Here is a 22,946-nt window from a genome sequence, read left to right as displayed (position 1 = left end):
TGTCTTCCGGTCACCTGCGCTGCTAACATCTCATCTCAGCCCCACCCCTGTGACCAGCACGCTTGGCATCAGGAGTGAGAACGTCCCCATACTGAACGCTTCTATCAAGCCCACAGTGAGATAGAGCGGATGCAAAGGGCCAGAATGGGGCGATCGGACCACAGGACACCTAATGGCTCCTGTAAGTCACACAAGAAAGAGGTCAGACCCAAAGAGGTGAGTGACACAAAGAACAAGCAGATGGGAAACCAACTGGAGGTTTGTGTCCAGAGCCCTGCCTAGGAGTCCAGAGGAGGGGAGGGGGGTCAGCCAGAGGTCGGAGCCACAGATGGCCGGGAAGCCTGGCCAAGGCACCTGACCAAGTCAGGATAAGCGCCTGGGCATCACAGGCGAACATGGCACCCCTGCCTTTGGAGGCAGCAGCATCTCCTGGACTTCCTTCCCACCCAAAGCCGGACCTGGACTCAGGGCTCCTCTGCATCTGAGCCCACGGGAGGAAACCGTGGATAAACGCCAGAGCAGAGGGAGGTCTGTGCCAGGCGATTCCTGATCCAGGGCCTGGAACGACATCCCTGCCAAGCGTGTTTCAGTTGGCCTGTGCTGCTGCAAGAGATGTCCTCTGCGTCCTGCTGACTCCAACTGAGGACAGAAGGCAACTCATCTGAAACAGACCTTGTTTATTGAAACACGGCTTTAATGGACAACTCAGAAGACTATCCACTGGCAGAGCTTCCTGAAATAAACCTCATTAAAGGCCTAAAACCAAAATCCAGTGATGTCCCAGAAAACCCTTCCCCTGTTTAGCAATCTTTATAGATCGCTACAGCATTCGCTTCTCTCCCTCCTCATTGGAAACCCCCCTTGTACTCGCGACAGGGTAAATCCAGACCACCCTTCGAGTGACAGATCCCACCAGCAATGCCCACGGGCCGGCTCCTTCACCTGAAAGCCAGCGCTGCCCCATCCAGACACCTGCTCCTGCCTGAAAGGCTCTGACGGCCAATTCCAGGGCAGGGTAAGAAAGCACCTTCCAGAAGAAGGAAGATGGGTTGCCTGAAGCCCCAGACTCACAAGAGGAGAGAAGCGTGCAGGGCGGAGGAGGTGGGGTGTGGGGGGGAGCTGGCATTTAGAAGCAGTGACATTTCCCGTGTTTTCGTTCAGCAGGTCTCTCCTGCTCATTTCTCCCGGTCCTGCTAGGGGTGTGGAAGGAAAACACCGTCAGAAGGGGATGACTCAGGCAGATGGCATTAGACCTCCTTCCCACGCGGAGCCCGCAGAACCCGAGTGGAAATCGGCGCCAATGTTCCTGCCTCGCACACATTCTAGAATAGCTGTCCTTTCCCCACCCCGCCCCCCCTCCCGTAGGACAGCGAACGGATCCAGCTGCTCCCATCCCACGTCCGCGCAGGTGCTCCCGTTCTCCTCCCGCTAAGTGGGCCCAGGTGTGTCCTCCTCCGCAGATAAAGACAGCTGCCCCGGGACGCCTGGGTGGCTCAGCGCTTGAGCACCTGCCCCTGGCTCAGGGCGTGATCCGAGGTCTCAGGATCGAGTCCCACATCGGGCTCCCTGCCTGGAGCCTGCTTCTCCCTCTGCCTGTGTCTCTGCCTTTCTCTCTATGTCTTTCATGAATAAATAAATAAAATCTTAAAAAAAAAAAAAAAAGACAGAGGCCCCATGTCACATGCAGCCCCCAACCCTCCGCAGCAGAAGGCTCTGCACGCGAGTCCCAGGCCCCAGAAGAAGGGGGAGCAGGAGCAGACCGGCTGGCCAGCAGGTATCCTGGGTCTCACCTGGTCCACAAAGCTCTCAAAGCATTCTGTGGCGTCCCTGGTGAGACCTCAGGGCAGGCTAGCAGTGCGGGAACGTCTGTCTTTTCCCTTTCTCCCTACATGTTCTTGCCATGGATCGGCCACCAGCGGGACCCCTGACTGTCCTCTGGCATCCGAGCTTGTCCCTGCCGTGCCGTCTCATTGAAACCTGAGGCTTCTGCGGCCACAGCCCCGGGGGCAGGTGCTCTCCGCCTCCTGGGATATTAGCTATCCAACCTAACAAATCCACGGGTGTGAGTGGGAGAAACCTAGGCGCCTCCACCCTTTCTCAAATAGGAACATTTTAATAGTATTCTTCTGGAGGCAGAAGACAGGAGGGATCACGGGAGAGAGATTTCGGGGGTAGGTAAGATCTTAGAGCGCCCTTCACATCACTGTTGTGACCTGCTTCGCACGAGGATGGGGCCAGGCTCAACACCTCAGGACCTAAACAGTATGGTTATATCCGCCCAAGACGGTACACGATTAGCTGTGTGGCATTACCACAGTGTCTCTGCCGAGAACAGAATTATCCAGAGACACCTGGCTTGCCAGGCCTGTTCTCCATGAGAGCAGACCCACGCAGTTCATCAAGGTAAATGATCTCCGAAGAAGCTTCTACACCTGATGGAAATGTCCACCACGGCCCAGTAAGAGAGAAGGGGATGCCACAGGATGACACCGGGTGGGACCCCAGGATGGCAGCTTTCTAGCATGTGGATGGGATCTGTACCCCAGGGGCATCAAAGTGTCCATCTTGGTCAGCTCAGGCTGCTCGAACAAATGACCACAGGGTGACTGAAAGAACAATGATTCACCGCTCACAGCTCTGGAGGCTGGAAGCCCAGGGTCAGGGTGCCAGAAGCTATGGTTTTTGGTGAGGGCCCCTCTTCCTTCACGTGATGGGGGGCAGAGAGAGAAGCAAGCCCTCCCCTGTCTCTTCTTGCAAGAGCACCAATCCCATTGTGATGGCTTCACCCCCAAGACCTCGGTGCCTCCTCCTAAAGGCCCCACCTCCCAATACTACCACAGCGGGGACTGGGATTTCAATATATACATTTTGGGCCGACACAGACATGCAGTCCAGGACAGTGGCAAATTGCAGTCTGACGGGAAGCAGAGACCTCTTGCTGCTCCCCCTGCCAACCTGTGACCGATCTACTCAAGGATGGATGCTGACCAGAGAAGTTTCCAAACGTTAACCCCTGACTAGGGGTGTTTTCACATTCTCCAAGCCACAAGAGACCCATCAGGCCATCTTATCCACGTTTGTGGGACCCCAGAGCCGAACTGAGGTGTCTCATCAACTAGCATCCAGTGGAAGGCTCTCCGTGGAACACCCTCGAGGGAGACCAACGTGGAAAATGATAAAGGAAGAGCTCGTCCAGGGGTTTGCAAGCTGGGCTTCGGAGATCCAGTAACTGTACCAAGTCCTAAGGGGACAAAATTATATATCTGGGTATTTCTTAGGAGAGTGGGTCCTCAGCATCCAGCGAGTGCCCCACAGGGCCAAAGTGGCAGAGATGGAGAGTCGCTGATGGAGGCCAAATTCCTTAATCGCAAACCAGAAAACTGAGGACCACAGAGCCAGGTTACCCAAGTGTCTCTGGCAGTTGCTGCAGGAGGTGGGATTGGAACCGAGTCCTCTGGTTTCTGCATCCCACCTGCCACAGCACCACACCTCCCACTACGTCTCTGCAGGACTTTTAGTTGCGACCTGATACAGATTGTTCTCTCTTGCTCAACACCCATTCAAACCCACTTATTAAATAGGTAACAGAATAATTACACCATTAGGAATAGGTCTTCCCCACACCTGCAAAATAGAGTATCGCCTCCCCACCATCTAGATTCAGAAATTAAGCAGTTTTTCAAAACCTCACCACTGAAACATTCTGCTCGTAAACATCCCGTGTTCTCCGTCACCACCTCGCACCCCTGTGACTTGTATTCTGGGAAGAACTGATATTGTATTAGATATTGTACAGAAAAGACAGAGAATAAAGGAGAGTGGTCTTTGGGTCCTACACTCAGTCACTGAACAAAAATTCCCTGAGTACCTACTATGTGTCAAGCAGCACTCCAGGCCCCACGATGCGACATAAAAAAATAAAAGGTGCACAGACAGGCCCCTCACCCTCAGGGAACATTCTAATAGGGGAGGTGGACAGAAAGCCAGTAAATAAATAACCAGTGTTGTTTCAAGAGAATAGGTACTGAGAAAGAAACAGGTTAATGTAGAGAGATGGCACGTGATGTATGAGCTAATGTGTGAAGAAGGAAGAGGAGCCAGCCGTGAGAGCGGCAGTGGGAGAGACATTCTAAGCAGAGGGCACAGCACATGCAAAGGTCCCGTGGCAGGAACAAGCATAGTGCAGAAAAGAAAGGCCAATACGACTGGAGCAAAGTGAGTGGAGGGGAGAGGGTGTAAGCTGAGGCTAGACAGGTAGCTAGACCCCAGACCACACAGGGCCTCATATGCGGAGAAGAAAAGCTTGGTTCTGGGAAGGAGGAAGGCATAGAGTGTCATCACTCAGGCACTTCCATAAATTAAAAGCCCACCAGTATAAATGAGGCACCCCATTCCCCACCGCAGCCCACATTAGCCTTTTTCCAGCCACCATCACCTCAGCCCCATTCCGTGTCACCTCACAACTCACCTGCCAGCACCTTGCTAATCCTACCAGGCCACAAGAGCTGAGCCAGTCTGATAAGCAGCCACATACCAGGGTCCCAGATGGTCCTGAGCACCAGCAGCCTGGAACAGCTCACACCTTAGCAGCTCCTATTCACACCTTTGTGACTATTTGGGGGGGGGGGGGGTTGTTGTTTTTTAAATAGGCTCTACGCTCCAGTTCGGGCCTTGACCTCACAACCCTGAGATCAAGAACTGAGCTGAGATCAAGAGTCAGATGCTTAACCAACTGAGCCACCCAGGCACCCCCCCCCCCCCCCCCCCCCGTTTGTAACTATTTTAACTAAAATGCCCTGAATTCTTTTTTTTTTTTTTTTTTTTTTCTGGTCTGCAAAGCAGACATTTTTCAGAAACCTCCACGGTCTCCTTGTACAAACATAAACCAGCCACCTACACCCACACAACCATATGCTGAAGTCTAGTGCAGCAGGCACATGTCTGGCCTTACCCAGGAATATTCGCATACCCGAAGATCTGGCTTTTTGTTTTTCAAAAGGGGATCACGTGTGGGAGCCACTGCATCTTTTGGAACAATAGGAATTTCTGCTCAATTAGTAAGCACTGAAGTTAACTGCATTTGAATGCTCCATTAATCTCAATACTACAATTCATCGCCAAAACAGAACATGTGGAAGTTACACCGGCAGTTGTGAAACAGGTGCGTGCGCGTGCACACACCTGAAACCTTGTACAAGAAAGAGAAAACGGGACTTAAAACACTATCTCATCACCTTAAATATAAACATAACCACACGATATCACTAACTCTTGCCATGCCGCTGGCTAAGGCGCGCCTCCAGGCTCGTGCAGGTGTCTCTGGTAGTCCCCAGGCCAGCCCCAGGAGGTGCACAGAGGTCCTGTCCCTCCTTTTCCTTCCCAGTCCTCCTGTGTGGGCCTCCTGTGCAAGAGGTAGGTTGCATCCAGCTGTCCCCACAGCAGCAGGTCAGCCAGGAGCCACAGCTACTTCTCAGGATGTCATGCCCATCTCACATGTCTCCTCATGTCTTCTCTGTCGCGTTAGTACTCGGGCAGGAATGCAACAGTCCGAACTGGACCAGGAGCCAAGTTCAAGGGACAGATCCCAAGAGCCCATCTTCACCTGGCCACTGAGGCCGTCTTCTTGGGTCCGTGCATACCAAGCGCGCACTCTCCTAGGAGGCTGCCCATCCCCTCTGCACCTCGATGCACCTCAGTACAGTAGGTCAATCCCACTATGACATGCCATTGATCATGTAAGACAAAGAACTAATTTCAGAGATGCTAAAAAAAAAAAAAAAAAAAAAAAAGAGTGAGTCTTTGAATCGGTAAGCTATGGTGTCTGTCAAGCATGGTGCTAGTCCTTTACATATTTTACCTAAGTCCCAATGCAACAAATACTATTATTCCTGTCTTAGAAGTGAAGACACAGCCAGAATTCCAAGAATTCAAATCTGGGTCTGAAAGCCTCCCACACTGGCATGCTACCTCCCAACAGAGATATGTCTCCACTTCTGCAGATCTAACAACGATGTGCAGGACAAGAACCTCCCACAATCGATGGTGCTGGGTGACGCAGAGAAGTAATTATTCGGGTCTCAAATGACTGCAGAAGCATCGGGCTTGCATCAGGAGCAATGCTTCAAACAAACTTTCAAATGCCCAGAGTGGAGTTTCATATTTATTATTCTAAGGACTATCTCTTTCCTATCAACTTTATAGCCTCCTCTCACTTCACCAAATAAGCATTTAAGTGGATTTAATGATCCAGAACATATAGTGCTCTGTGCTGAAAGTGGGATTTAGAAACAAAAGGTGCATGGTTCCTTGTCAATCTTAAAACACATCCTTATCATCAAAGGATTAACAAAAAAGAAAGTCTTGGAAAGTCAGGTGGGGCAGTACACTCTAAAAAAAGTAAGGGGAGAGAGGTCTTCTAAAAAAAAAAAAATTATTGATTGATTTCAGAGAGTGCACAGGCACAGCAAGGGGAGAGGCAGAGGGAGAGGGAGAGAATCTCTAAACAGACTCCCCGCAGAGAAGCCTTACGCAGGGCTCAATTCCAGGATCTCGAGATTGTAACCTAAGCTGAAACCAAGAGCCTGCCACCCAACCAACTGAGCCACCCTGGCACCCCAAAGAGAGAGGTCTTGAGGAAAAAAAAACACCCATTGCACTGGGTATCTTCACGAACGTTAATATGCTGCCACTCCCTCAAACAGTTTTTAGGAACTCCATGAGTAAAACCACCACCAGGAGGTAACCTGAAAGAAATCTCTCCAAGGAAACTACCAAACTCTCTACTCTCCCAAATTTGGCTTATTTGGTGAGATGGGTATGACTTTTTCAAGCTCTGGTATCATCATTCAGCTCTTTCCTCTCATTTTATATAGAACACTGAATAGGCTGGTCATAGATTCTAATTTTTATTCACAGTTATTCAATCCCCCCACCCTTTGCTGTGGGAGAATTAGATATATCCCCGCTCAGTGTCAGGTGGCATGTGGGGCAACAGGCTGCCTCCACTTCCCTTCCTCCCCCACTGTCAGGGCTGCGCATGTGAGCTTCTTGGGCCAATGGAACTTGGGTGCATGTGAAGGTCACAGTATTCAAACAGGTGTATGAGGGATCACCACGTGTGACCAACAGGGGCTACTCCCGAGTCTCTGAATAAGAATTCATGCAGAGCAGAACCACACCCAGCCTGCAGCCTACACATATCTGGGAGCCACTGACACGTATGTTGCTCCAGCAAGGCTGATTGTGTGGCTCTGGGTGAAAAGGTCACAAAACAGCGCACTACAAATGTGACTTAGTCATTTTGCACTTGACAAAGTGCTACAAGAAAGAGAAGAGCTCAGGAAAGTATTAGCTCATTTCCAGCATGGTTGAGAGAAGAAGAGGAAATCTAGAAAATTTGGAACTTCAAAGGTTGGAAGCTGCAACTGTTTCTCATCTCCTGTCAATAAAGAAAAAAGAAAGAAAAACACTCTCTGAAGGAAAGATGACTAAGATCTAGCCTCAGGTCACACACAAAGCCAAGGGCATATTAAGATCTCTAAATGGGTCTTAGTATTAAAATACAACCCCCCCCCCAAACCCTCCCTCCCCCCTGGCAAATCCTTTTATACCTGGAGGAAATGTCTACAGGAAGAGTGATTAGTGACAAGGTTACCAAAACCTGATGAGATCAAAGTGCCTAAAATTAAATCAAGAGAGAGAGAGAGAGGTGTGTCTGGAAAAGAACGATCTCGAAAAGGAATGGGGGTGTGGCTGTTGGCCTGTGGAATAACTGAAATCAACTGAAAATAAAAACCGAAAAATGACTTAGATGAGTTATACTACCAAAAGAGACACCACCTTGGCATAAAAGAAACTGTGACCACTGGACACCTAAAAATAACTTTAGGGGTCCCAAATTTCTACAGGCAGGAAGCAGGCAGAGAAAGCTGCTGAGTCCTCAAGGAAGGGACACGCTCTACTATTTTTTCAGATGTGTCCAAAGGGAATCATCAAGAAGGAAGGATCTCCCAAAGTGAAAAGTCCAGAGCCATTGGGAACAATAGAGCTTCCTCTGGGGTCACCAGAAATAGATCCACTCAAAGAACATTCCTCATGGTCTAGGTAGGGAACCCCCACACCCTCCAATAGGATTTCAGAGTTGATATGTAGCAGTGATAGCTACATGGCTGCCATTCTTCCTTCTTCCAAGTGGAAGGCTTTATCCTTTATCCACGTGGATAGGAAACTCTTTTTTTCGTCAGTGGGTCTCAGATCCACAACTAAATCCAGATCTGAGGAAGAGCATGAAAGTTACCATTAGATCCTGAAATTCACACCTGATTCCAAGACTGGATAAGAATTTTGAGGTATCTTTCATTGGGTCGATACTGAATTTGCGTATGGAAGGAACAGAAGTGTTTTCAACCAAGAAGGAAGACTGTAGCAAACTGTATCACCTACACAGTTATTGATCCTCTCTCCCCTATGGAGAATTTTTACATTCCCACCTGGACTTGCAGTGTCTCCCTAAATGTCAAGTTCACCTCCCTGCACAAGGATGGGTGTTGCCATATGATCTGTTGGGCCACAGAATGTGAGTGGAGATGACACCATACCTGTGCAGAATTCTTACAAGGCATGCCTTGTTTCCACCAGGTCTCTTATTCTTCCCCTCCACCATGACCCTTGCCATGTCCCAATAGGGGATACTTCCTCAGCTGAGACCCAGGAGGGGAAGACAGGTGGAACAGAGACACAGCCAACCTGCAGCCTGCATATAACCTGAAAGCAAAATACACCTTTGTGGTTGTAAGCCTCTGAGATTTGAGAGTTGCTTGGCACAAGGCAAAGCTGACTCCTACAGCCTGTGGCACTCAGATAAATGAAGCCAATGCTAAAAGTCTTGGCAGTACATAATCTACTGCGAGGAATATGCCTGGAGTCACATGTGGGCCTTCAGGCCTTTAAATCTTCATCTTTCCCGGGAAGGAGACTAGAGCACAATTGGCTCTATATAAATGCTTCTTCAAATTTTGAGCAAATGCCATCATCTTTGTGAGTCATCTAGCAGTGAAACTTAATAACATTGAAAACAAGAATTCAAACCATGATTTTTTTTTTTTTACCAAGTCATTTTTGGATCAAAAAATAATATATATATATCTCGAGCTTGTCTTCATCTCTCTTCTCACCAACCTCAACAACTCCAGAGACCAGGAGAAGGCCAGCTAAAGCCACAAAGGCCAAAAAGACATGAGAAAATGTCCTGAAAACCCAACACCAGGGAACAGCTGTGCCTTGGGAAGCCCTGTAGAGCAGCAGGGATGAATAAGTACAAGCCCTTCTGGCTTTGGGATAATTATTTTAAATGTTTTGGGGGAAGAGAAATGTTTGGAGAATGCCTCTTTTGTTAAAATCGTGCCCAGTCACAACAAAAATAAACTGGTGTTTTGTTTTGTTTTTTGAACTCTGGATTGTAAATCAACCCAGAGAAGCCCCTAAGAAACCTCCAGAAGTCTTTGTCATGATGCCATCATCCCAAATTGATCATTTCCAAGGGGTCCAAACTCACTTGTTCAGAGCAGTTCTGTAGTGTTTGTTCATATACCAGTCTCATTATTTTTAAATCACTTGTTACTTTTGACTCAAAGGGGGGTTACAGAGCACCTCAAAATGGAGCCCAGGGGCAAGTGGGCCCTAGTGGCTCTCTTTGCTCCTGACTCAGCTCCCCAGGGGGCACCTGTGGACCAGGCTGAGGTGAAGAGCAGCCGCAAAGTCTAACGGCAGCAAACAGATGCCCCATGTGAACTGGCATATGAGTTGCTGGGTGGAAGGGACCATTTATCCTAATTTGAACAGCACCCAACATCGAGAGAGCCCTGAGTGCCAAGCTTCCTGCAGGTGACAATATCTGGTGCTCCAACCCTTGATGTGAACCAGTGTTCACAGAAACGTTTCCAAGTCTATCGCCATGTTCTTATGTATACACGTCTCAACACATATTCTAAAGAGGATGTTCCTGATGTTAAGTAGAATGGAAGGCAGCCTGTGAGTTTCAGAAACACGGTTTCTGTTTTGAAAAAAACAAAACAAAACAAATAAAACTCTGGTGATTTTAAAGCTTATAGAAAGTAGCACACATATTCCATAAGTGAGCAATCATTGACAAGGACTAGTGGGAATGCCAACTCCATACTGCAGTCATGTTCCCCTCCACAAGCATGTTAGTATGCATCCAGTGAACAGTTTGTTCATACTCCAGGGATTTAGGGGGTACGAAGCAACATATAATGTGGTACCTCAAAAATCATCCCCCCCCCCAAAAAAAAGAACCATCCCGCCCCCAAGTGCAAATAACCCAACAGTGTATGGTTTTCATGAGGTGCTCAGGGGGCTTCCTATTTCCTCCCTACAAAACAGTCAAGACAGATGTCCTGAGGATGATGGGTTGGGGGGGGGGGGGGTGGGGTCATCATGTGAGGGACCAAATAAGTAAGAGGTAAGTAGCAATTTCAGAGGACAAAGACATCATGGAAACCTTACAAGAACTCTTACCTGATTTTGAGCCAACATTTCTATTTCATTTAAAATTTTTCAAATACTGAAATTTTACATCTTAAGGTTGTTGGGCTTTTTTTGTTTTTTGGTGTTTTTTTTTTTTTTTTTTTTTTTTTTTTTTTTTTTTTAGTAACATCTTAAGTTTAAAGGCAGATGTCTGTGGGGCACCTGGGTGGCTCAATCGCTTAAGCATCTCTCAGGTCATGATCCCAGGATCCTGGGATCAAGCCCCATGTCCAGCTCTCTCTGCTCCATGGGGTGTCTGCTTCACTCTCTCCTTCTGCCTGCCACTCCCCCTGTTTGTGCTCTCTTTTTCCCTCTCTGTCAAATAAATAAATAAAATCTTAAAAAAAAAAAAAAGATAAATAACGGTACATCTCTCTTTCTTCAGAGGAGGGAAATTGGTATCGGGCCCCTTTGCTGGTCACGGCAGATGACTCGCCTCCTCTCCGGAGCCCTCTGCTGGTGTCCCCAGGGGTCTTGAAACCCTTGGAAACTGTGGATTTTGTATCTGTTAAGCTCCCTACAGATCAAAGAAAATAATCACCAATTGGTTCAGGGAAGACATTGTGCTGTGAAGATAAGACGCATCTCTGCATATAACGTGCGGTGCTCTGGAGTCCCTGCCCCAGCGAGGTGGTGTGCCTGTTTGCTTCCACATGCCCAGGGAGGTAGGATATTGAAATGTCTCTGACTTTTGCACACCCAACTTAAAAGGGGAATGAGGGCGGGAGGGAAAGCACAGTCCCCGCAGCCCTGGGCCACAGCTCTCCTCGCCAGACTTTCAGAGTACAGGTCGGTTGTTAAAACATCCTGTCCTGCTGGTCAAGTCCCGTGATCAAAGCCTGCCTCTGTGCAGCCTTCGGCATTCAGAATTTTAAACAAGCTTATGGAGCCCCAGGACTTCCCATTAGCAGGCCCATGGGGAAGCCAGGAGCGGCTCATTAGTTCTGGGAGAGTCGTTTCAATCCAGTTCTGGTCGCAGCCTTTCCCTGTTGTCTCCCTTTGTTGTTAAACACCACGCCCCCCCCCCCCCCAAAGGCCTCACTCCCTGCACCCAGTCCTGGCTGAGCGGAAGGACCCTGTGATCCAATCACTAGCAAGACTCTAGGTCAGCTAATAGGATCCCGTTAGGGGCCGACATGGGGTCTACCCTCGTGCCCATGCAGAGGGGAGAAGCGTAGTACAATTAAACTCCTTGGGTTGAGTAGTATTGGATCATAAGACCCTGCCGGAAAAGAAAATTAATATTGCAAAGCTTTATCCCCTGGCTGTGGCAGACATACAAGAAGCAGGCCCATTTAGACACTAAGTGGTTAATAACTCTAATCAAGTAGAGTTGGATGATGGGCGGGTTAAAGCATTGTCGTGGAGACAGCCACTAAGAAGGATGACTTCCAGGAGAGGCTTGTGTTCCATAATAAACCTCCAGGGTGTCTAGACTCCCATGGGGCTCCACCCCAAATGTGGAGGGACCCTGATGACAGATCGCTTGGATGAGTTTAATTAGCACTGCAAGCTAATGGGCTTCCTCTCCGCCAAGCCAACCCAAAGCAAAGGCCTGGGGGAGAACCTCACCCAGACCTCATTCTCCAGGAAGAGGGGTGGGTGGAATCTGCCCACGTGGATCTCCAGACACAGAGGGAACAGAGAGCCTCCGAAGAGCTTTTCCAACTGCTGCGCCTCCCGGGAATGGCCACACTGGGCCTGCAGAGCCCGAGAAGACTCTCCAAGGGCTGCCCATACTGAGAACAAGTAGGGGGTGGGGGGCTGGCCTAAGAGAAAGAGGAAGAAAGAGAGGGGACAGAGGAGATGAGGAGGGGTGTGGGCACAAAAAAGAGAAGTTCCAAGGATGAGATCTGAAGAGGTGAGTGAGAGAAACCAGGAGAGAAGAGAGGAGCAGAGATGAAACCAGCCAAGGGGAGCCATCTGTTAAGCAGGCTCAGAGGTACCGCTGGCCTGCAGAAAAGGAGGAGAGAAGTTACCATGGCAACACCGAGCCGAAAGCTCAGGCCCCGTAGCTGAGCCCCAAGAAGGCACCTGCAGCCCCCGAAGACCACGCCAATGCTGCCCCTGCTAACCTGTGAGATTACCTAGTGGCCTGTGCCAGGGCTCTCACTCGCAAACTCCAAACTCCAGGATCTCAGGCCAGAAGCTGCTGCCCCAGGCTTTCAGGCCCAAGGAGCCTGACAGGCAGAGGAGACCCTTCCCCCAGATGCCCTTGGTAGGCTCAGAGACAAGGCATCTTGGAGCAGGAAGGGGGGTCTCAGCAAGTTACTCAAACCCAAACTTCCACCACACTGCACAGGAAGCCCCTCTGGAACTTCCCTGACCACTGGTCACCTAGCCTGTACTTGAATCCTTCCAGTGACAGGCAGCTCAGCCCCCTGCACAATTCTTGTGCTTACCATTTCAACTTTCCTTCTCTGAGCTAACACATTGTTCTATCTCCTGAACAGAGAAAAAGGGAAGATGAGCAAAGCTAATGAACCATGAGCCCAGGTGACTACCACAGCCCCAGACTCCTCTACGTCCTTGCTCTTACACAAACACATATACACACACACATTCTCTCCTCCTTACCTCCTGGTTCTCTGTAATTTTTTCACATCTATCTTATGGTATATTTTTTCTTAACCACACATCTACGTTTCTTTAATGTGTTTAGGGATTTCCTTTTCCTCTGAGAAACCTCCTCTTCCAGCTTAGGGATAATCTGTTCTTTTCTAGTATGGCCACTCCAACACTGAGCTGGCCCAAATGTAAATTCTGTACATCTGTCTGAGCACCCTGTGAGTATTATAGACCCGAATGTGCTCAATGATTGGAGAATCCATTTGCTAACCCAAAAGCTTTCTATACTTTTTAATATGGGCAGCAAAATCCCCACAATCTGGGGGAAAAAAAAATCCCACATGCAGCCACCCTGAGCTCTTGGGCCACTGGTGTAGCTATCCTTATAGAATAATGATGACTAATATTCACTGAGGGCTTACAAAGCACTAAGCACTATTCTTAAAAAAAAAAAAAAAGTTTTATTTATTCATGAGACACAGAGAGAGAGGCAGAGACATAGGCAGAGGGAGAAGCAGACTCCCCACAGGTAGCCTGATGCAGGACTCGATCCCAGGACCCCGGGATCATGACTTGAGCCAAAGGCAGATGCCCAGCCACTAAGTCATCTAGGTGCCCCACTAAGCACTATTCTAAGCATTTTAGACATATCATTCTCACCTCACTTCACAACAGCTCCATGAGGTAATTACTGTTACCCCGATTCTGGAGAGAGAAACTGAAGGAGAAAAAGGTTATGAAGGTTGCCCAATGTCTACTTCTAAAGGGTAGAGCCAGAATTCAAACCCACTCCCACTGTAGAACCTATTTTCTGGCCCATCCCAACTCCATATCATTTCTGTATTGTGACATCTCTTAGGAACCTGGTGCCTTTTCAGATCTGTAATGCCTTTCATCTACCATAAACTTATAGATAGGGCAGCCCAGATGGCTCAGCTGTTTATCGCCACCTTCGGCCCAGGTCATGGTCCTGGAGACCTGGGATCGAGTCCCACATCAGGCTCCCTGCATGGAGCCTGCTTCTCCATCTGCCTGTCTCTCTCTCTCTCTCTCTCTCTCTCTCTCTCTCTCTGTGTGTGTCTCTCATGAATAAATTAATTAAATTTAAAAAAAAAACCTTATAGACAACACCATACCTAATAGTGAAAGACTGAATGCTTTCTCCTTAAAATTAGGCAAGAAGGTCTACTCTTATCACTCCTATTCAACAATGTACTAGAAGTCATAGCCAATGCAAATAAGACAAGAAAAAGAAATAAAAGTCATACAGGTTGGAAGTAATAAAGTGGTCACTATTCATAGACAGGACACAGAAAATCCCAAGGAATCTACAAAAAAACCTCTTAGGGCTAAAAAAATGAGCTTAGCCAGGTTGCAGGAAGAAGACTAACACACAAACACACAAAAAGCAATTATATTTCTGTAAAATAATGATAAACAATCAGAAGTCAAAATTTAAAATACAATAGCATTTACAATAGCACCATGCAAGGAAATACTCAGGTATAAATCTAACCAAATATGTGTAGGATATATATGCTGCAAACCACAAAATGCTGATAAAAGAAACCCAAGACCTCTTAAATAAATGGAAAAATATACCATGTTCATGAAATAGAAGACTAATATAAAGATGTCAATTTTATCCAAATTGAATTATAGAGTCAATGCAATCCCACCCAAAAGCTAATCAGGATCTTTTGGTAAATTTTAATAAACTGATTCTAAAATTGGTATATAAAGGCAAAGGAACTGGCATAACCAAAACAACTTAGAAAAAGAACAAAATGGGAGGACATATAACATCTGATTTTGAGACGTATGATGAAGCTAATATAATTAAGAGAGTGTGATATTGGTAAAAGGATAGGCACATAAACTAAAGAAGCAGAAATCTAATCTAGAGTCCAAAAATAGACCCAATAGACCCATACAAATACAATTAATTTTTTACAAAAGCATAAAGTCAATTCAATAGAGAAAGGTCAGTCTTTCCAATACATAGTGCTGCAACAATTGAATGTCCATATGGAAAAAGCTGAACCTCATACTGTACCCCACTCCTCATCTAAAAGTAAATAAATAATTCAAAATGAAGGGCTCCATGTGGGAGCACCCAGGACATCCTCAACACCCACTTATGGAACTGTCAGAAGCTTCCGTATGTTTCATTAAACCCTATAAAATGGCCCATTTGTTTTCCAAGATTTGAATCTCCCTGAGGGCTCCATGTCTCCTGACTGTTTTTATATGTACAATGGGAGTATCCTTACGGGAAAGAACATAATCAATATTTACTATGGTTGACTTGAGCAAACCTGACCAAGGGTTGCTGAGGATCGGTGCTGTGAAATCACCAGGGGAGCTCGATCTGATGGCAAAGACGACAGACTTCTGACCCACTGTATCTAAGAGTTGCAAGAGACATCTTCTGCATCCTCTCCCGCCATTCCCAGTGAACACCTCTGCCTCCCCTACCAGCTGATGATTAGTTTGGGATAATCACAAAGTCGAGGAGTCCTGAGAGTTAGTTCTGTCTGGGATGATCAGCTGGAAGTCATTGGCACATCCCTTAATAGTTCCAGTTCCAAAATGCTACAACGCTTAAAATCATGTTTCATTGAGACAACTGATTTAGTTTTAAGACACTTGTAGCTATTTCCTTTCTCCAGCCCTAGGAGGGGAAATGCACTAGAGAGAAGAAAGGAGAACAAAATACCATAATGTGCACAACCTGAAGAAGACATAGGAGGCCAAAGAGACCCCATGCATGCGTGTGCTAACACCTGGGTGAAATGGAGCTCATCACTGACTTCTTCTCTGTAAGGCAAGATTGCACTGACCCCATCCCCGATCTAGAGTCATTGGTGTTGACTACGTGGATTCAAACTCCACTCCTCATGCTCTCCATCAGCCCCTATATCCTCTATGAGTGCTTGTCTCAGGGAGTGTCATGTCCCAGTTCTGTGGGCTCACCACTAGCTCCCATTCTTTGTTAGGCACTTATCATAGCAGGCCAAGGGAGGAGATAAATAAACCAACAATGGAGTGAATACATCCAAGGGACTCCTTAGGATCTTACATACTTGAAACCAAAGTGCCAACACTGTGATTCTCCAGCTGAAGGGGCTTCTGCAAAAAGTCTCCTCTGAAAAACAAAACACGATGATATAAAGGGAGCCCAGGTTGCGTGGCTTTGGCAGCAGCCCCCTCCATCTCTGGGTAGGAGTATCCTAACGGGGCTGGCACTACCCAAGCCACTTGTCTGCTGTTTCCTAAAAGCACATTAAAAACACATTTCCCAGTTTAATGGACTTATGCGCTGAAATGAATGTGTCAGAACTCTTATAAATATGATAGAACCTGCTACCCCAGCAAATGTTAAATTTTGCATAAGGAGACAGTATCCCTAACTCCTCAGTAGACACTTAATGAATATTTCAAACAAAGAGCCCTGGCAGCTGCTGTACGGGTCCCTGATGAATTAAATGGATTTTTATTACTGCTAGGATTAGCTCTTCTTGTCTCCTCTCCTTTTCTCTTCTCTCCCTCACTCGTGTGTGACAAACAAGCCCCTCCAAGACTAACCAAGTTCCCGGAGCCTGGTCATGGAATGATCAGAGGAGGGGACTGGTCAGCATCCTGGGTTAAAAAAGCATCCTCCCAAAATTCCTCGTCCACCCAGGACCTCAGAATGTGACCTCACTTAGAGACGGAGTTGTGGATGTAATTAGTTAAGAGGTGGTCATACTAGATTAGGGTGGGTCCTCAATCCAACAACCGGGGTCTTTACAGGAGAGAGGAGAGGGGGATTCGGACACAGACACACAAGACAAGGCCATGTACCTATAGCGGCAGGGGCTGGAGGTTGAGGAGGCGGGATGCAGCCACAAGCCAAGGAACGCCAGAGTCTCCAGAAGCTATCAGAGCCTTTAGAGAGAGTGTGGCACTACTGACACTAATTTCAGACTTCTAGCCTCCAGATCTGGAGAGTAGGAATTTCTGTGGTTTGAAGCCACCAGTTTGCAGTACGGCATTAACGGTGGGCCTAGCAAGCGAATACCATCAGGACAGCGCGTCTACACGTTCACTTGTGCATTCCTATGGATCTCCCCCAAAGTTACGTGAGCCCATCATCTCCAGGGCTGGCTAGCTTTTTCCCGCTCCTTTAATTTCACTAGCACCGACGGCACACCTGCCCACAGCCTTACATCAGACCTCAGATCACCTGGCTTACTTTCTTGGCGCTGTTTTCACCCTTATTCAGCCCTCTTCCGTACCACTTTCTCTGTGGCCCCAGCGCATCGGCTTCGAGTCTAACAGACTAGGAGACAGAAATATAGTGAGAGGACCTAAAAGACAGAAATAAGGGGGAACCTGGGTGGCTCAGTGGTTGAGTGTCTCCCTTCAGCTCAGGTGGTGATCCTGGGGTCCTGGGATTGAGTCCCGCCATCGGGCTCCCTGCATGGAGCCTGCTTCTCCCTCTGCCTGTGTCTCTGCCTCTCTCTCCCTCTCTGTGTGTGTGTGCGTGTCTCTCATGAATAAATAAATAAAATCTTAAAAAAAAAAAAAGGAGAACCCTGTTCTCTTGCCACATGGTATTCCTTTAGGCTGATTACAGGCCACGGGAAGATGACTTTTTCAAAGTTGCCAAGTGCTGCTATGGGCTGAGTCATGTGCCCCTTAGACTCCTGTGTTGAAGCCTTAATCCCTGTATCCCAGAATGTAATTGTGTTTGGAGACAGGATCTTTCAAGAAGTAATTAGGTTAAAATGAGGTCACTAGGGTGGGTCCCTAATCCAATCCGACTGGCAAGGAGAGATAAGGACACCACGGGCACACACAGCAGGGAGACCACGTGAGGGCCCAGGGAGAAAATGATCACCTACAAACCAAGGAGAGGGGCCTCAGAGGAAACCAGCCCAGGCGACATCTTGACCTCAGACTTCCAGTCCCCAGAACTGGGAGGAAGTAGGTTTCTGCTGTTTAAGCCACCCCCAATCTGTGCAATTTTGTTATGGCAGCCGGAGCAGATTTAACCAAGTGCCAAACTGCCTCTAAGCCCAGGCCTTGTGAAAATGCACTCCCCAAATGACTGCCTAGCTTAGGAAAAGGCACAGGGGCAGGAAAAGTGCTACTCGAGTGTAGTGTTCAACGTCAGGTGAAATACAATGCTCTTCAAAAGCACAAGAATCTGGAAAAGGTATGCACCTAATAACGTTTCCAGGAGCTGGGACATGCTGTCACTCATACCACCCATCGGAGCCCTGTCCAAGGGGGTATTTATGTTTTACCTCCTTTTTTTATTCAATGTCCACGATGCTAAAGCACTCCCGGTGATTATTTTTATTGAACACTTTGCTCTTCCTCCTTCTGCAAAATATTTTCCTATTTCCCTGCATTAAGATGTGCCACATTTTAATAGCTCCAGTGCTGTTGCCACGTGCTGGCAGGTTTGGTTCATTCCCAGCCTTTTAATGAAGAAACCCAGGTTACAGGCCCTAGTCCAGAAAGGAGGTAGCAATGCCAGGACCTGCCTATGTTCCAGGCTCCAGACAATCTCAGGTCAGGAGAAGACTTTATTTTTTTTTTTAAGATTTTATTTATTTATTCATGAGAATACACAGAGAGGAGAGAGAGAGAGGCAGAGACACAGGCAGAGGGAGAAGCAGGCTCCATGCGGGGAGCCTGACATGGGACTCAATCCCAGGACTCCAGGATAATGCCCTGGGCTGAAGGCAGACACTAAACCGCTGAGCCACCCAGGCTGTCCCAGGAGAAGACTTTAAAGCGTTCCCTAGGGACACCTGGGTGGCTCAGTGGTTGAGGGTCTGCCTTTGGCTCAGGGCATGATCCCGGGATCCTGGGATCAAATTCCACATTGGGTTCCCTGCAGGGAGCCTGCTTCTCCCTCTGCCTCCGTCTCTGCCTCTCTCTGTTTGTCTCTCATGAATTAATAAAATCTTAAAAATAAATAAATAGATCTATAAAGTGTCCTTTAACAAATCAGTTACGGGCTGGTGGGTAGGGGAAGGAGTCTAGTTGCTAAAACCACATACCAACACATTAAATTTACATTAAAAATTGTGAAGTGATTCTTTAATCTTTAGAGGTCTTACTGATAAAGTGTCAAAGTTACTCATATACATCTCATGACAAACCTAACACACTATGTTAGAGACCTGATTACAAAGAAACATTCAGAATTTCTCCTAGGAGCTACTTCTGATGCCCGATAGATGTAAGTTTACTAAATTTGACTCTCAGTATGGGTGACAGAAAGAGCATTCCCTTCAAGGAAGATGTTAAATATATGGAAGAAGAAAGAAGTGATTGTCACAGGAGCTTGGAAGCTGTTTAAATAAGTCTTCTCTGGGCGCCTGGGTGGCTCAGTGGGTGAGCATCTGCCTCCTGCTCAGGTCATGATCCAGGGTCCTCATATGGGGTCCCGCATGGGGCTCCCTGCTCAGCGGGGAGTCTGCTCCCTCTGCCTCTGCCCCTCCCCACTACTTGTGCCCTCTCTCTAGATCTCTCTCTCAAGTAAACAAATTATATATATATATATATATATATATATATATATATATATATATACATATATATATATATTTTTTTTTTAAGTCCTTTCTGCTTCCCTAGGATTAGGCTACTGCAAGGAATTTCGGTGCCGAGGTAGTCTAACCATTGGGAGTTGAACACACGCGGATGGACTTCTAGACAGAACTGGCAGCGGTCTCCTGAGAAGGGATTTCTCCCTGCAGTGCCCTCCCCTATCACCCCACCCCTATCGAAAAATATAAAACCGCCAAAGGCCAACCAGTGTCAAAATCCACCTAGGAGGTTCACCATCCCGCTAGGGAAACTGTCCCCAGTTAAAATGCAAACGCCTGAGCAGGAGTAAAACACTGTCGATTGCTGGGTACCTCCAGGCTCAGCAGTTTTATCTGTTCCCAGAGGTGCCTAAGGCAGGATGTTTAACTGGGAAAACAGGGGAGAGTCCTAGGTTAAAAGAGGACAGTATGATACCTGGAGGACAAATGAAGGTATCCTGAGGACAGAGAAGGGCATCGGAGAACACCTGAACTCCATCCTGCTTCTGAAGGGATGAGCCCAGTAAGTGCTAATCTGGGGGTCCCGTGCTTGGGAACCTGCAGTCAGAAGAGGCAAATTCTCCCAAGATCAGATCTGTCTCCGCAGATCTTGTCTCCAACAAGTCAGTAGCATAACCAAGAAGGAATTCGAGATTTCAGACTAAGATACAAATAAATGTTGCTGGTGGGCTGGTGATAGCAGCTCATGCAAACCTATAACCCACTTAATGCTAGGTCTGTGTCGCTTTCATTTTGCAAAACATGCCTTCTAATTGGCCAGGCCATCTAGTTAGACTTATGCCTGCCAGGCAAGTTCACCTATTATAAAAGAAAAGGGCATTAAGGAAAAAAATCTGTTTCTAACTAGAGTTTCTTATACCTTATGCTTTCCTGACTCAAGTCCTCTCCGACAAGCTTTGGAAAAGTTTATGGACAATAAACAGGTGCCACTTCCTAACTAAATAATTTCCCAAATTAAATCCACCTCTTTACCGGAAAATAATACCTACTCCCATTCCTTCCACGGATACACAGAATTATAGACAATTCTCCATCTGCCCAATGCTAATGGATCAATGGAAAAAAATACCTCACTCCTGAAAAAAAGAGTTTCAACATCTGCCCTCAGAACAAACAACAGACTGAAATGGGTAGTTAACTATTAGTAAAAAAAAAAATGGCCTGATTCACTTTTTTACTACCGTCCTTGAACCTAGAGGGATTACTAGTGAAAGAAAGAAAGAAAGAAAGAAAGAAAGAAAGAAAGAAAGAAAGAAAGAAAGAAAGAAAGAAAAAAGAAAAATTGAACTGAATGGGGAAGGTTCACACACACACACACACAAAAAAAAACCACCCCAAGATCTAGATGAATATCAGGGGTCATGAAGCCAATCTGAAGTGTGATGGATGTTATAGACCATTGGCTTGTAAAAACATGTATTATTTGGCATAAAATGGCATGAGATACATGAACCCTTTGGTGCCCATTCATGGACCCCAGATGCACGGAACCTCTGGCCTAATTTCCAGAAATTACTCAACAATATAATTGCCCACAGGGACATACCTACAAAAAGGCTCTCTGCTACATTCTTTATAAAAGCAAATGACCGGAAACAACCTACAACACCATCAAGAGGGGACTAATTAAGGAAGATCATGGCCAGTAACAAGAGAGGGATGAATCTCTGAGCATCCCGGGAAACAAAGGCCAAAACAGGTTGCTCGCTGAAAAACATGAGGTAAGAAACAATGGGCTAAGCATGACCGTATAAACATAATATTTCTGAACAGATACACAGGAAACTAGAAACTGTGTGTGTGCCTGAGATGGAAGCCTGGACCATAACTTCAAGCCTGGGTCTGAAGTTGGAAGAAAAATTAACTTTTCTATTTTTAATCCGTGTTATTACTTTTTTAATTAAAAGAAAATTTGTTGGAGAGAGATAAATAAATAGCTGAATCGAGAGAAAGAGAGAGAGACAGAAAGATTGGTGGTTTTAAAAGAACTTCTGGTCCAGCTAAGTCCCAAAATATCCCCAGCCTTGAGAATAGTTGATCTCGTAAAACATTTGGCACCAAGACATAAATAGGAAAGTATCTCATAAATGCTTTCCCCAGCTCGGCGGGGCTGCTGCCACCGCTCAGAAGAGCTGAACCTTCTCTCCCACACTGTGGCTTTTCTGGCTTTTCCTCTTGCTGAACCAATTATGGAACATTATAACAGCAGCACCAATATTATTTTTTAAAGGCTGATGTTATTCACTAAATACTCATTAAGCTGATCTCCTTGCTCCATTTACAGCCAGCTTAAGGGCAGATCCAGATGGCACAAATAATGCATATTTGGGCTTGATCTGCATGCGGCCGGTCAGCAAATAGCCATTATCAGCTTGAGAGTCTCCAATTGCCTGACACCCACAGCTGTGTCCAGGTGTGCAGAAGAGCGACCTTTATGGAGATGGCCGGGCTCCCTGAGGTTCAGCAAACCATTTTTGTGATGGTTTTGCATCTTTGCATCTTTGCCTTTGCACCTGACCACTTAGCAACAGCAACCGAGGGTAGCTCAGTAACGGGCTGTGCCTCGGTGTTCCTGAGCAGAGAGGATGGGACTGCATCTCCCTGCCACATAGCCCTCCCTCCCTTCACTGATTCACCCTGGGTTGCCAGGAAGATCCAAGAGTCCCGGGAGGCTCTCCTGCACAGCCAACTCCCCTGGCCCTAGGTTCTTATGGGCCCGCTGGACAAGGTCTATCAAGGAGAATGCCACTGTTTACCCTTTTTGATTGACGGGCTATGAACCCTTACCCTCACCCCCATCCCATGGCCTTAAAGATAAAAAATGAGATAGAATAAAATCTGGCCAACTTTTTCATCCCAGAGAAGATTCAGAATGAGGACTTTTATAAAGTCTTCAGAGGGCTACGCAAGAGGGCCAGCATAGTAAGAGTTGCCAGAAGCTTCTGTCTCTGTGTTCCCAGGGTTGGACATGAAAAATGAAAAGCTTTCTAGAGGACAGCACCCTGTCCTGGTCTCCAGATAGTTCCCGACTCTCCAAAGAAGGGGAACAGAAGAAAACACCCAAGTCGCTCTGATTTGAGTATGAATGGTGTATGGGATTGGAGACAGGGCGCAGAATTTTTGTGCTAACCCTCTTTTACGTGAGCTGATGTTAGATGAGTTGGCACTTCCTGTTAACATCCCACCCAGGAAGTTGTAAGAGGCAGTGAGGATCAACCCAAG

General features: G+C 47.0%; 1 protein-coding gene across 8 annotated transcripts in view; it reads right to left on the bottom strand.

Annotated features, from left to right (window-relative positions):
- Nucleotides 1-22,946, bottom strand: part of SLC39A11 (solute carrier family 39 member 11) — a 410,439-nt gene that overhangs the window by 207,692 nt on the left and 179,801 nt on the right. The gene's annotated exons all lie outside the window — the stretch shown is intronic.

This window comes from Vulpes vulpes, chromosome 2 (genome assembly GCF_048418805.1).
Source record: "Vulpes vulpes isolate BD-2025 chromosome 2, VulVul3, whole genome shotgun sequence".
In the NCBI taxonomy this organism is placed as follows: domain Eukaryota; kingdom Metazoa; phylum Chordata; class Mammalia; order Carnivora; family Canidae; genus Vulpes; species Vulpes vulpes.
This window is presented reverse-complemented; position numbering and strand designations above follow the sequence as displayed.